Source organism: Calliopsis andreniformis, chromosome 12, assembly GCF_051401765.1.
Source record: "Calliopsis andreniformis isolate RMS-2024a chromosome 12, iyCalAndr_principal, whole genome shotgun sequence".
Lineage (NCBI taxonomy): Eukaryota > Metazoa > Arthropoda > Insecta > Hymenoptera > Andrenidae > Calliopsis > Calliopsis andreniformis.
This window is the reverse complement of record NC_135073.1, coordinates 6,244,797-6,259,995: the sequence shown is the minus strand read 5'-3', so window position 1 is coordinate 6,259,995 and position 15,199 is coordinate 6,244,797. Positions and strand designations below refer to the sequence as shown.

The 15,199-nt window shown below is 30.6% G+C and overlaps 1 protein-coding gene and 1 non-coding gene across 5 annotated transcripts in view; one reads left to right on the top strand and one right to left on the bottom strand.

The window, feature by feature from the left end:
* Positions 1 to 15,199, top strand: part of LOC143185693 (trace amine-associated receptor 9) — a 51,930-nt gene continuing 36,731 nt past the window's right edge. For all 4 annotated transcript variants that reach the window (XR_013002947.1, XM_076388889.1, XM_076388888.1 and 1 more), the window contains exon 1: positions 1 to 464. The gene's annotated coding sequence lies outside the window, so the exon portion shown is untranslated. The remainder of the gene's footprint in view (positions 465 to 15,199) is intronic.
* Trnal-uaa (transfer RNA leucine (anticodon UAA)) lies at positions 6,016 to 6,099 on the bottom strand. The gene has a single exon. It is a non-coding gene; the product is annotated as a tRNA-Leu (tRNA).

Here is a 15,199-nt window from a genome sequence, read left to right as displayed (position 1 = left end):
TCAAGCAACTTCCTGGGCGCACCGACTATCGACACGTCGCGACTAATTCTATCGTTCGGTGTAGTGAAATGATCATTGTTTCGGAAAACGATCGAGCGACTGACAGGAAAATAAATGTTTATTTAGTGCCAAAGTTCAATTAACGACCGGAAATTCATTATCGTTGCTGCACCCGTAATTATGCGAACCGATGAGTAGACGATTAGATGTAGTGTCTTCGAGGAAGGCAAAGACTGATGAGGGATGCAGAGAAAGGAGAATAGAAATCGAGCCTTTGTAAAGAAGCGTTTTAATTGTGAAGTTACGTGACGATCTTGAGTCTCCTTTTCTTCTCGGTAAATCCTATCGTGTCTTTATGAAAAATCATTGAGAATAACTATCATCTCGCGCGAGTAATAAAGTATCACCTGCCGAGACTCCGAACCTCGCTGATTATTTGTGTGAACTGATTTGGATAGGAATAGGTACGTATGTGATATATCAAACGATGTACTTTCGTATCTATGATTAGTAAAGTGCATTACTAGCGAAAATTCATTCTACTGTCACTCTTAATTAGGGTTGGATATCAGGTTTCATTCTCTTTAGGATTAACAAGGATAGGATAATGAAAATTCGGAGTTTCAGTGTAATTTAATCTTAGGAATGTTGTTAGTATAAGATTGATCTTATTTTGAATAATATCAAAGAGTGAAAATCTATACGTCGTCTTTGAATTGTCTATTTTGAATTGTCTATTTTGCACCTATTTAAAGTAAAAACGAGACAGACGTAAGAATATTATTTACATTGTTATGAGTAAGAATATTTATTTAAACACAAGCTTGTGCTCCTGTTTTTAAAATTATTGCTATTTAAGTGTGCATGTTTGTGACAAAATGTGTTTAAGCAAATTACTCTAAATTACAGTGGTTCCACGTTTATATTATTCTTTAAGAGTACTTCACTCTGTGACCATCACAGTCGTTTGAAGGAAGAATCAGGGAAAACTTATTTTCATTATAAACATTGAATACATAGTTAGTGTTATTATTTACTCGATTATGAAATAAAATTTACATTTGCAAATCTAAATTTACAATTCTACGGACTTTAGACTTTATTATCTGAAATATTAAAAACTATAATTAAACATAATATTGTTAAAAATAAAGAAAATATACTTTTAATGAATATGAAATGAATCTCGACGAAATGAATATCGTCATTTCGAGATATTAATATCTAATTATTAATAATCGAATCATCTGAAACAGGTATAAATCGTAATATTTTATGTATGAATTAAAATTTACATCAAAGTACATAATACATTTTATTTAACGTAATATAATTTTGTTTATAAATAACTCTAATAGAGACGAAGAAACATCAAATGAGATCGCAGAAGAGAACAAATTGTCTCATTCTACAAATATAAATAGACTTTCCTTTGTCTTCATTGTACACAATTTGATAAAAAAGGTTGAACATAACCATATAAAAAGCATGCATTAGTCATACGTTTAAGAATATTAAGGATAAAATTCACACTTTCAGATGCTATAGTTGACGCTCCTTTTATTCAGCTCGTAAAAAGTTTTATCATTTCCTTCACTCTCCATTTATAATGTCATAACAAGGATTAATCTATAATATAATATCCATAGTAATTTAGGACCTTTACATAGTAGGTCGCTTGTCCATTCCCATTTGCATAAAAGTTTCCCACAAAAAATGTTCAGGGACCACAGTCGCAATTTTCTCGCGCTTATTGAATCTCTTATCGCGTAAAATGTTCTATAGTAGTTGGAATAGATGATGGTCCAGTGATACCAAGTTCACAAGATACGATAGACTATGTAGATAGCTATTTTCTAAAACAGGCATTATCTTTATGTAACTTCATAAAGAGCTAATGACAGTGTTTGACTTACTCAAGTCAAAACGACCAATATATGTCATTTTTTATCTCTTGCACTGATGTAAAAATAACCAGTGTCGAATTATGCGAAAATTCTGAATTATAAACAAAAAAGGGTGTAATTTTTATATTTCTACAAATGAAAGTTTTAAATACCCTAAGTTTTTATGATTGCATATAATATTTCCTCCCCTATTGAGAACTACATTTTTGTTTTCAAGAATTCTTTTAATTTTGTAAATTGCAAATATTTTTGGTGTGCATTTTTCCAGTGTGCAGTGTGGCTATTGTTGATTTATAATACATTATGTATACATATCTATACATAGTATACAAGTATAAAATGTATTGAAAATATAAAAAAAGACAACAAAAAAAACTTGAATGGACATGAATCTGAAAATTAACAATTTTCAGAATATTCAACACTTTAGTTAAATTACATTATTAGTACTGCTGTTCAAAATATTATAGACTCTTGGACAAGTCCTTAATACACATCATATCTCAAAAGATACTTTACCTCATACATAGTATCAATATGTACTTACAGTTTTGTTTACACATTGTGTTTGCATAATCCACTTCAAGTAATTGACACAGTTGTGAGCGACCGTAAAGTTATCATTTTTCTTCATTCACTGTGGTTTACAGGGATAAAGACTGAAGTTAATACAGCTTCACATACGTATTCAAATGCAAAATGGTTGATATGCATTTTAAGTACGGTCGCACAAATGGTAATACGAGTTTGGTAACCCAATTGTATTGCGAGGCTTTTCCAGAGGGAAGAGACGCATATTTTTAAGTATTCACTAGGGACTTCGAGAAACTGGATTCTTGTTAATAAACATACTCACTGTACAGAAACTTGAAATAGTTACAACTGGGAGCACTTGGGAGTATTGAGGAAAATCCAAGTGGCAGTACGTGATTTGAAATATCAATGGTTCTAGAGGACGTGTAATCGCGTAAAGAAATATTGCTTACAAATGAAAAAAAAGTACATACGTAGAAAGCAATTATCTGGTGAATCTGCGGGTGGTAGTATAAATCCATATGAAATATAAAAAATAATAGAAATATCTTGGAAATATTATATATAAATGAGGAAACTATTTGTCGGTTAAGTTTAGCAACTATGAAACTCAATGACAAAATCTACAATGTATTGATATTTGTAACAGATTTTGCTTGAAATTTTTTAAAAATATTTTATGAAGTTAATTTGAACTAACTACACAATATCTTTTTTTTAGAATTATTTTCAGCTTTTCTAAGCTGATACGTGATTAAGAAATCTGTAAAATTTATTGTTTGCAACTTTAAAAAGCTCTTTGTTTTCATTATACAATTTTCACTGTTATACATTCTGACTAAAATTCTTTTATTCCTCCTCGTTGAAACTAGTAAAAATTTGAAATTTCCAATTAACAAACATTCCTGGAAATACATATTTCTCGCAGTGTCTCTATTGTGAGCAAAATATTATTCTAGTGTTAGTATTTACATTCAGATTTCCTATAAACGAAATATTTGTTTTACGGTTAAATTAACATCAAACATTGAAAACCGCTAAGTTGTCCTATTCTATTTTTTTTCTATTTACTACCTTCTGTTTAAGCATGGAAAATAATAATTATTTGAAATAACTTACAATAAATTCGTATTTTCTTAAATGTTATCCTTTTCTTAAAAATTTGCATTAATAAAATTGTATTTGTAGAAGCTATTACTTTACGAATAATTAAGCAATTGTTAAAAAGAAAATAATCGTTTCGTATGGTATAATTTCGAAGCATTTTCTTGAGCTACTTGAATTTTGCTCAATAGTTTCAAAATAACTGAAAAAGTGTCCTGAAATTTAAAATCAACAAAAATATCACGCATGGCAGTGGGTTATTAAGGGTAGAACAAACAAGAAATAATTCTTCGGAAAGAGATAGGTCGAAAGTGTAAAGTTTTTGCAAACAAATATCCGTTTTAGAGATAAACGACTTCGGAAATCCGTCGGATGCACCTGCACTTGACTGAAAAGTTAGCAAAGTAAATCTCGTTAGAGACCATATATCGCTTGTTTATATTTACAAATGGCGTTAGCATCAGACTGATATAAACCCGTTTCGGATAGATTTGCGTACGAAGTTAAGAGATTTAGATTTCATGAAGATTTATTAACGTAAAAGTTGTTGAAATTCGCAGCCTGCATTCAGAACTGCACTCTGCGAGCTAAATTATCGTGCAGACGCTGTAACGACCATTTCCGTGCCCTTAATTCGTTGAAAGTTAAAATAATTTTCGTTCGCAATTCTTCGATTCCCGTGGGATATTCACAGTAAGCTGTCGATTTAATCGAACCCCATAAATAACGTTGAGACCAAGTAAGAACAGCATTGTATTGAAAGATACGGATTCGAGGTTAGCCAAGTGCACGTGTACTGGATGGGCTCCAACGTCGATTCTCTCGAAAACGAGGGCTCATTTGCGAACATTTTATCCCGCGCTTTCGAGTTATTCTCTACAGACTCTATTACCAATAATGTTAATTCAGAAATAATATTTTAATTAAAAATGGAATCGAGCTCAGATTCGCCTGTAATGCTAATACTTTAGCATTTTGCTATGGTATTTTTATTATTATTATCACGAATCATCACGAGCTAAAACACACGAGCTAATTTCTTAATCATTAATGTATATTTAATCTTCGATAACTATGTATTGATAAAATATTTTTTTCTTCTAATTCAATTTAATTGCTTATAATATTGAAATTATTCTATAGAATATTTTTTTAATAATTACAGTGCATTAGTAAGAAAACCTTTTGAACCATACAAGTAGAGTCATTAGAATATTGACTGAGAACGTGTCAAAAGTACCTAATAGTTGTAAGGCAAAACAGCATGAATCATATTTTTATTTTCAAGATATTGATATTCAAAATTTTGAACCTCAATTCTGAATGGATTTGCATTTTATTAATTCCCGTAGCTTAGGGGAATAGTACTTTTACTTCGTACCCTATTTTGTTAGCAGTACAAATTGTATCTTGTACATTTTAATTGAAGTATGAACTCAATTTTTATTAAAATTTAACTCATGTCGTTTCGTCATATAACAACAGATGTATTGGGTCTATTAGCATCTTAATTAATAACTAAACTTTGTTGAGCTGTTAATAAACTGTTTGTAACACATTATATGATGACGCAATACCTATTATACATAGTTCTAATGTTCCTACATAACTTCCTAAAATAGTGAAATAAATCTACTTAATTTATGCTACTTGACATTCCTGTAACAAGTTTTTAGATTTCATAATTTATTATCACTAATTCATAAACGTAGTATAACATAAATAATTCAGGGAAAAGTTTAACCATAAATAAGAGCCGAAATTGGGTAATTTTAAGTAAGGTACTAAAATAGTTTCATATCCAAATCTCGCCTTTGCACAGTAATTTATAACGCTTTTATTTTATATGATAAAGACGAAAGCAGATCATGAAAAAGAAAATGTTCGATTAAATAACAATTTTCAATACAATGAAAATGACTGGTGCGATTATCTATTATATAAAATTTATTCTTGTAAAATATCTTTATTTTGAACTAATGCAGACTAAAATTTTAAAAAGTCAAAACAAATTTATTTTCTAATATTACGTATTTTTTCCCACTTTTATATAATATTATATTTTATATTTTAAATATATTTTCCTTAAGTACTAACCATTTAAAAAGGTGTACGATTACCTTTCGATAGTTCTAACGTTAATAAAAATGTGTTTAAAAAGCACAAGACGAAATTAATCGAGAGAGAAAGGTGAAAGCATGATCGTGAGCAATTAACGCTTACCAACTCTTAGCGGTTTGGAGCGCGACGTAAAAAGAAATAGAGCGTTGGTTTTTGCCCACTCAGTTTCTTTTGATCCTTGTCCTTTACACAGTACCTACTGAACGCTGGAATCGATCAAATATAGTGCAACCTTCTTATCGTAGTAATTCGCTATATAATGTGTTCTTTATATATTGACAGGATTTGTATTTACTATTATAACGAAATATTCTTTGCCAAATTATTTTTTGTTGGAAAAAAATTTTTTTGCCAGGTGTGGGGTTCGAACCCACGCTCCCTACCGGGAACCAGAGCTTAAATCTGGCGCCTTAGACCGCTCGGCCAACCTGGCTTCGTGACTGATTCTTTTTCCTTACCATACAGATGATCGAAGTATTATCTGTGAATATGAAACAAGTTGTACTCAATTGCTGTTAATTCCATTTTCAGTTCTCTTTGCAAATAAATATTTTTATATTCTATATTTAGTAGAAGCTGTATAAATTTCTTTATTTGTGTCATTTGTAGTATTATTGAAACATTTCTTATGATGAGGAGATAAATATTAGACATTTACATAAAATTTTATGTTATTAAACATTACATTTTATTAATATTATACAAAAATTAGTAATTAGACAAAATTCATATAATATGAAATTATAATAGCATAATAAAAACGTGAATTGCTTAATTAAAGGTGAACATGTTTTAATTTTTAGTTCAAATAAAGTAGTAACATCTACAAGTATGAATTGAAAATTACAATCGTGTATTGAAATCTACATGTATTTTCTACTTTCTTTTATTAGAGTTATGAAAAATCCTTATGAACGCAACTGATTTCGATTAATTCATAAAATGACTTTTAAGAATTTCAAGAACAATCGCTCGCAAAAAACTGCATTTTGTGATTTTGCAATATTGTAGAAGACTGAAAAAGCTTTTTTGACATTGTCTCTTGTGTTTATTAAAAGTTTCTCACAATTGAGTTTAATGTGATGTTACTTCTCCTAATATTTTGTAACGTAAAATATTAAGTAATTCAATATTTATGTTATTATCAGAATAACTTTGTAAAATATTACAGATTTATGGACTGTATTAAAAAAGTGTGTAAAATTGGTTGTAGATTAATAGAAATATATTTGTAAAATTTTAATACAATCATGATATCTTAATGTAAACTTGTCGATATTTCTGTATTAAATAGATATTTTCATGGGATTTTTATTATCATTGTTTAAAACTCATACTATTATTGCAAGTTGTATTTTCTGAAACATTACAATTTTCAAAATGACAATATTTTTCAAGATATCGTGCGATAGAAATCTGACTCTACGATATTGTAATCATCAACTCAGTTTCAACTTCAGTGAACGTTAGTTTCTATAGTTGTAAAATTCTTACATACTGTTCTACCTTAATCACAAATTTCTGCTCAAACAGATTCGAAGAAAGTTCATGCATAATACCAGAGAAGAGGGAACTATCCAGAGAACTTAATAGAATTCGAAATTATGCCGCGGTTATTGATTATTGACTTGCGGTGTGAATGGGTGTCATACGCTGGTGCGATCAGAAATTGGTTCATTTAAAATCTCACAGTTTCTTTAATTGTTGGAGCAAGTAGTAGTGGTATATTGACATTCGTTGAAGGTGATTAGAATACATGGTGTCCCAGGTTTAAGGTGTCAAACTTTGTCAGTACATTTTATGGGTCTAGATAAGGAAAAAATGTTATATGTATATAGATAATTTAGTACTTTATTAAAAAGTTATAAGCAAAAATGGGAAATTCCAAAAACACATTTAAGAATAGTGATATGTAGTTTTATGCGTGTGGAGTTTGCTATCAACACTAATCAAATACCAAGTTTTACTGAATACTTATTATTACAATTAATTGTTTAATACTGATTATTACTACTGATATTCATTTTTAACTAAATTTGAAGATGCAACCAATGTTCCCTTACCACTTGCTGTATTGCTAAGGATGATAGTCATTTTGAAATGGAATATAAGTTGCATCTACGAATTTAGATAAAAGTTAGTATCAATGATAACAATGAGTATTAAATGATTAGTTGTAATAATTAGTATTCAGCAAAGATTGGAATATGATGAGTGCTGATAGCAAACACAACTAGCATAAAACTGTTTCTTTGAAATTTCCTATTTTTGTTAATAATTTTTCAATAAAGCACTAAATAAATGTTTACGTAATATTATTTTTTTTATCTAGGCCCATAGAATGTACGGACAAAGTTTGACACCTTAAACCTGGGCCACCTTGTATAATACGTTCCGTGCCTTATGGGTTATCGGTGGCTTACGATATGTACTTATCGAAAATGATAAATATGTCGACTAGATGAACATTTAGGTATAAGTATACTACAACTTGGAATTGAAACAAAATAATACATATGATATTGAAATTAGGAAAACTTGTCACATAACTGTTGATTTATTAATAAATTTTCAGAATCCTATTGAAATTTCTAAATTTTACCGAAACAAATTACACTAATACAAAAAAGATAATTTATTATCACACAAAATATTAGAAACCAAATTTTATAGTATTTTTCGTGAATTTCGTATTAAAATGTTTTACACTTACAGAAATAAAAAGTTTAATACATTCTAGATTCAAGTCAATGTTGAATTCCATTTTTAGAAACAATATATATTTCAGAATTAAGGAATTTAAGAAAACTCGGTAGTAAAAGTTATAGATGTTAAGAATACTTTGATTACATACTTGAATTCCACCTGGAAAATTATATATAAAATTACATACATGGTCATTATATAATGTTTAAATGATAAAAACTTTGTACTCCAGTGTTACGGAGGAAACCATGAACACGTATCTAACTGTCGTAACAGACTCGATACAGTGTACCGAAGTAACTTTATAGTTGAACGAGACTATGATTGTATCGTGATAGAAAAGACGTGACAAAAAGTTTTGAGATTGACTTGCAATAGATGTTGTGGTATCCCACGGTCCCACGATACCGCAGATGTCGAGAACAACGCGGTTGGTGTAGTCTCACGGTTGAGGTGGTGATAACAATCTGACATAACGATAAACTTTCCGAAGAATTTGGATGGCCTTTGATATTAAATCACGACGCGGAGAAAACATACCATGAGTAAAACAAGAAATAAAATAACTTGTCTTTAACTATTGGTATTTTATACTTTATAAAATACAAAAATGTTGCAAAGTTTTTAAGATGCTAGTTTTTATATTGAATCTCTAATTATGTTGAGATTTGACAATACTGGGGAAAATTTAGAACTAGTGAAAAAGATATATTTTTTTTTATTAATTATTATATATTATATATAATTCAATGAAGACTTTAGTTGTAACTTTCAAAAAGAAATTTGATAAATTGAAAAATGTTCAATATATTACACATCATTTATCTGTTAATATTCAAACTAAGAAGTAAATTACTAAATACTAAAGGTTATAAGGAACCCTTTGGTAGTCGTTAATAGTACTTGCATATTTTATAAGTTTAAATTTTTTAAAACTTAATTTTAAAATATAGGTGTACACGTTTATTTATGGACTACATATCTCATGCTTTTGTGTTACATTTAAATTTTTATTTTCCCACTGAATTATTGCTTACCCTCGCTGTAAATTATACATGTTAACGAAGGGATTATTCATAGAATTTTAAGCGACACTAAAAGTTTAAGTTACTTAATTTCTGAAGTAGAAATAAACGAGTGAAATTTATTCCCAGAAAGGATAAGTTTAGGTAATACTGAAGGACTTTTATATTTCATGAGAGCTTACACAGGGATTCACTGCAACTGTTGCCAAAACTGCAGTGTCGGTTGCGTTGTTCGTTACAGTTTTATTCTGATCTAATTTTTTTACGAGTAAAACTTCTAATCCTCCAAAGTTTCTGAACGTGTGTTTTTGGTATGTAATATTGTTGAAGTTAGAGAAAATATAAAATAAGAACGTTTATTGTTAATTGGTTATATCATTTGCCAGAGTTTTTCATATTACATGAAACGTAGGATATTTTTTTTTATAAGTAACCGTTTTTATTGTAAACAGATTTACTTTCAGTTCTCACTTTATGAAACACTCCAAAAGAATACATAGGTTACAATGCTCCCTGTATTGTTGACGCAAAGAATAGAACTTGTATGAAACTTTTGTGCATTCTCGCTAGAATTGCTTTTGTTGACGCTGACAATAGAATAGAAAGTGTGTATGACACACTTGGGGATACCCTCGAATTATTTTTATTTTTTGAATTGGGGTGTTAATGCATGTAGGCTGAAAACATACTTTTTGTATTTAAGATACTGAGTTCGAAGAATTTTCTATTTGTATTTCTTCAAAATAGTGGAATATGTTTAAGAAATTGGCCAATAATTACATAGAGAATTTCGAAATCAAATTGTTGTATTAAAAATTCTGTTCTTTTCGTATTTACTTTCCTAAAATTTACTGAAATTAATTAGCAAACTGCTCAAACGGTATGTAACTGTCTGATTTCATTCTATTCTTATTGGGTTCTTCAAATGGAATGCTTTTGGCTGTTTTCCATGAGTCAAGGAAACCTGTTAGTTGGAAACATCCTTCGAGGATGCAGTGTGTGGGTGTATTGTATGTGCAGAACAGAATGAAAATAAGGGTTTGATCAGGATTGTACGAAATTCAACGGAGAACATTGGACTTTTTAATTGAAAACCATCAATTATGTTTTATTACTCAAATAAGAAAAATATAAGCTGTCTGAAAACCAGACAAAAGAATGATAGAAAACCGTGGGTACGTACGAAGTTAAACGTAAATTAAATTAGATTTTTAACTAATATAATATTTTGAAATAGTTTCTCTAATCATAAGTTTGAAATTGTAAAGTCACTTAATTTTAGAGTTACGATAGAATAATTTTCAATAAATATTACACGTTGCAGACTTTCTTCAAACTTAAACAAAATTGACGAAATAAATTCCATATAGTCGAGGAAAGTGTCAAACAACATTAATAACGTTAAACAGATCTACGTCTGCTTTTAAACGTTCAAAATAATATTAGATCTTACTTTCCATTTACAGCAGCTGCGGTTCTTGAACTTTCGAATTATAGTCATTTGTTGAGAAGAATAGACCGGCTGTTGCACATGACGGTAGATTGATTTACAGACGTTCTGAGTTAGAACTGCTGCTGAGAAAATGTTCTATGTTTTTGGGAACACCTATTAACTTATATGCAGTTATGAGATAGTAGAAAACAAAATTTGTATCTAGTTCTAAAATTACTAATAACACAGTTATACCTACTTTAACTTGTTTGTGAACTTGTCTTTATAGTATGGTAATGAAGTAATATTGAAAGTAATTAGTTCTAACAAGAAGGAGCTCCATATTTCATTTTCCTCTATTTATATGAAGAAATAGTATAAAATACAAGCATTCGACAAAACATTAATTTATGTCTTAAGTAATATGTGCATAAAAATAAGTGCTGTTTAAACTTTCTATTAAAATTTTTGCATAATGAATATTTCCATAAAAATAGAACCTATGAAACTTTATTGAAGCAGAGAATAAGTGGCAAAAGACAGACTTCTGATAGTGCCAAGAATAATAGAACGCAAACAGGAAATTAAAAAAGTTCCCCAGAAGTATTCACGAAAAGCATAGTTCTCAAGAAGATTTTCAATCGATAGAACTAATGTAAATGTATCTAGAGCCTGCTGAATATTTAAAGTATTTACGTATTTGAGTATAGTGACGGACTTAATTTACTATTAAATGTGTATAACGAAAGCGGGAAGATCGCCATTAATGGAATGCACAATGAACCACCCTGTATTCGATGCGTAATAATAGCGTATGAAAAAAGATGTGAATATTCCATTACGATCCTGGTTCCCATCATTACCGCTAACGATCCTCATAAGTTGTTATCTAAGTACGACGCTCGAAGACCTTACTCTGAAAGTACTCGCTTCGGGCAGGGATATCTCTTAAGCCATTATCCCATCGTGCGTCCTACTTGTTTGCTCCGTTAGAGGGATGAAACCAGCAATGGAAGGTTTGTGTGGAAGAAAGCACGAGGGTTATTCCATTCACGAAAAAGCTTAATTTTCCCATCTAAATGCATCCGACGTCGACACCGCTAAATCTTCAATCGTTCACGAAAGATCGGTGGGTATCGTTACTTACGCTTACCAGTTTCTAATAGAAGAATAGGACTCTATAGTTGATACTGGTCCCGGTGCCACCCTTTTGCTTTTCTTCCACTTCGATAGCACCCTCCATTCTGCTTTGATAATTTTACTATCGGAGTAGCTGCGCGTATCGTGCCAAAGTTTCTCGAGTCTGAGAGCTCAGTTCGAGGAAGCCTTTAACTGATTCCGAAGATCAATGGGTACTGTGCGGTACTCTGTTTAAACATATGCATACAGGGTGTCCTAAATATATGTCCTTGAAATATTCATAGAAGGTAGCGAAGGGGGATCAGATAGAACAAGTGTTTTATGGCTGTATGTGCGATCTGTTTCAATTTTGCAGTAATATTCACCCTATATTTATGGGTGAGGAATCAGTAGCAGTCGTAGATAAAAAGATTGAGCTATAAAATTTCTTACACTTCTTAACCATTACATTCAAGTAAAAGTGATCAATGTTAGTTCAATAGAACAAAATAATTTTACAAAATTGCCTAATAAAACATAACAAGAACCATATCAAATTTTTGAAAAATGTCTAACGTCACTGCCAGTTAAAAATATGAATTCTTTCATTAATCCTTATTGAACTTAATCACAAATATAATTCAATAAAGTGTCGATCTTTTAATTTATCAGGAATAGTACAGATTTCTATAAAAAAATAAACATATTGAGGAAAAAATGCTTAATGAATAATCTAATATATATGAGAATATCCCAGATATGCATTAAGATATTTACAAGGACAGTAAAGCAGCTTAAACAGAACAGAAAGAGTTATATAATAAAATGCGAGGTCTGTCTTTGTTTTACATTAGTAATGCAGGGTCTGAATTAATTTTGGGACTAAAAAGTAACTTGCGTATCATAAAGACGAATGGAGAAGGTTATTGACCTTTCAGCTGTTCAAGGAAGTATATATCCGTGCGTTTTAAGACTTTTTAAGAGTTTCATAGACAATTAATTTGCAACTGTAGTGAACAGATCAGAATATTTTATCTATCATTAGCACAGTGAGTTACGCTCTTTTTTAAAAACATATTAGATCTTTAAAATTCTATAATTAAAAATTTTTTAAAATATATCATAATTTATGGACACCTTTTCATTTTATTGTTACTCTTTAATATACGTATTTAGGACATTACAGAACTACAATATAATGTGAAACTGTCATTCTTATAAATACATCAATGTATATTTAGGACACCCTGTATACTCCACCACTAACCTGTCAGAAGGAAATTCTTGCTCAGTCGATTGCCGTGTTTCAAGCGTTCTTTATCAAATTTTCAAACGTCAATAACTGAGAGACGACGCTGTAACTACAGTTTCATTACTTTTATTTCTATCTGTGAGATTTTCCCATCGGCTACCGAATACCTTACGTATAGAGGGTATTTTGAAATTCATGATATAAATTGGATTAGTGATATTGTATGGCACGAAATAAGATAGAAATGAAGAATCACGAAACTACTTGGAGGGATCGTTTTCAAGAAAAATCTATTTGAAAATTAGTGGAATACACAAACTAATAACTGATGTTACAGATTTCATTCTAGGCCATTGCTGTGATCGATATGAGTCGACAACAGTAGTATCCTGACTGTAAATAAGCCCTGCTATTGTATGGTTGTATGAAATCCATCATAGCAGCGGTTTGTAGTGAAATCCCTAACATTAGTTACTAGTAGAGCTCTTACTATCTGGATACCAGAGTACCCGAAATACTCATTTTCTAATCTTTCTTGACTAATTTTTAAATACCTTTTACTTCAAAACGAAGCCTCCCAAGCAATGTTGTTACCTTTGATTTTCGTCGTATTTTGAGCCATAGAATCTCCCTGACTCAATTTGCACCATAAACTTCAGAACAACCCTGCCTGTGTAATCTATATCATTCTGAAAATGATAACATTTCACAGCATTTCCTTGATAAATTCATACATATTTGTTAGGAAGATTGTCATTTTTGGGTATGGAAGACCATTTGTTTCAAATACCTTCAGAGGTGTACGATTTACTGTGTATTGCGTTTTACTGTTTTCCGATACTACTTATCAATCACTGTAGAGGCGTGCGTCAAGCGAGAGACAAATGAGATGAAAAAGATGTGCGTTTCGTTCATAAAACTGACCTCTTTGAAGGGATCGATACTTAAGCATAGTACTTGCAACGAACAGGGGAGAAGCTTAGTGATGGTGATGGTAAAAAGTGGAGGCTTTGGAAAGAGATCTAGAACTGTGCTTTGATTGTGACTTCGCGCTAGCCTTGGACACCATTGTGCAAATATCATCGAGTTCCTCTTGACGATTGCCTTTATATATAAAAAAAAACAACAGCTACTGTTCTGTTATGCATGTGTTAGACCGCTCTACTTACAATTAAATAGAAAAGAACGTTATCGTTGGACGTCGCGTCGTTGAAACTTAAGTCCTTATTTTCAATAATTTCAAGTAACCACAGTAACTTAATTTAGCCTGTTCGAACTGAATTTTATACTATCGCTTTTTATGCTACGTTCTTGCAAATTCTGAGTTAATACATAACATAAATTAATATCGAGGTATTCAAAATATCGTTTAGTCTTTACGGTATTTTTATAGGATTTAAAACTGTGTACGTAAAAGCTTCATGAGCTTATATTTATTTCTGCGTAACTTTTAACCATGTTCTACTATACATTATTTTCAGTTATTCAGAATTATATTCCTGATAAAAATTATTTAGAGGTTTACCTGCGTTAAACAATGATAACAGGTACATGTTATAATATTTGTACCCTCAGCTTAAGGACATTGCATGATTATCATTTTCGTATTAATAATTTAAGTACTGCTTACACAACATGGAAAATTTAAATAAGTATTTTTGAATAATATTACGTACACGTTACAAAATACATGTAGACGTTACGTACATACAAAACATTAATACAAAAAATTGGAAGAATATTACGTAATCAATATCTCGTACGACGCGCGTGATATATTGGAATTCCCTGTTGAACTATTGCTTCGAAAACAAAAAAGGAATTTTTCGGAAGGTGATGTGAGAGGAGGAAAAAGGAATGTCCAGGATTGAATCTCGAAGAGCTACCCCCTTTTAATTATAGTCAAACCTACGACCACCGAGACTCATTCCGGCTCGTTAACTGCGTACGTCCTCGTTATTCCACTCTTGTCATCGATTTTTCTCCATTCGCTTTTTCT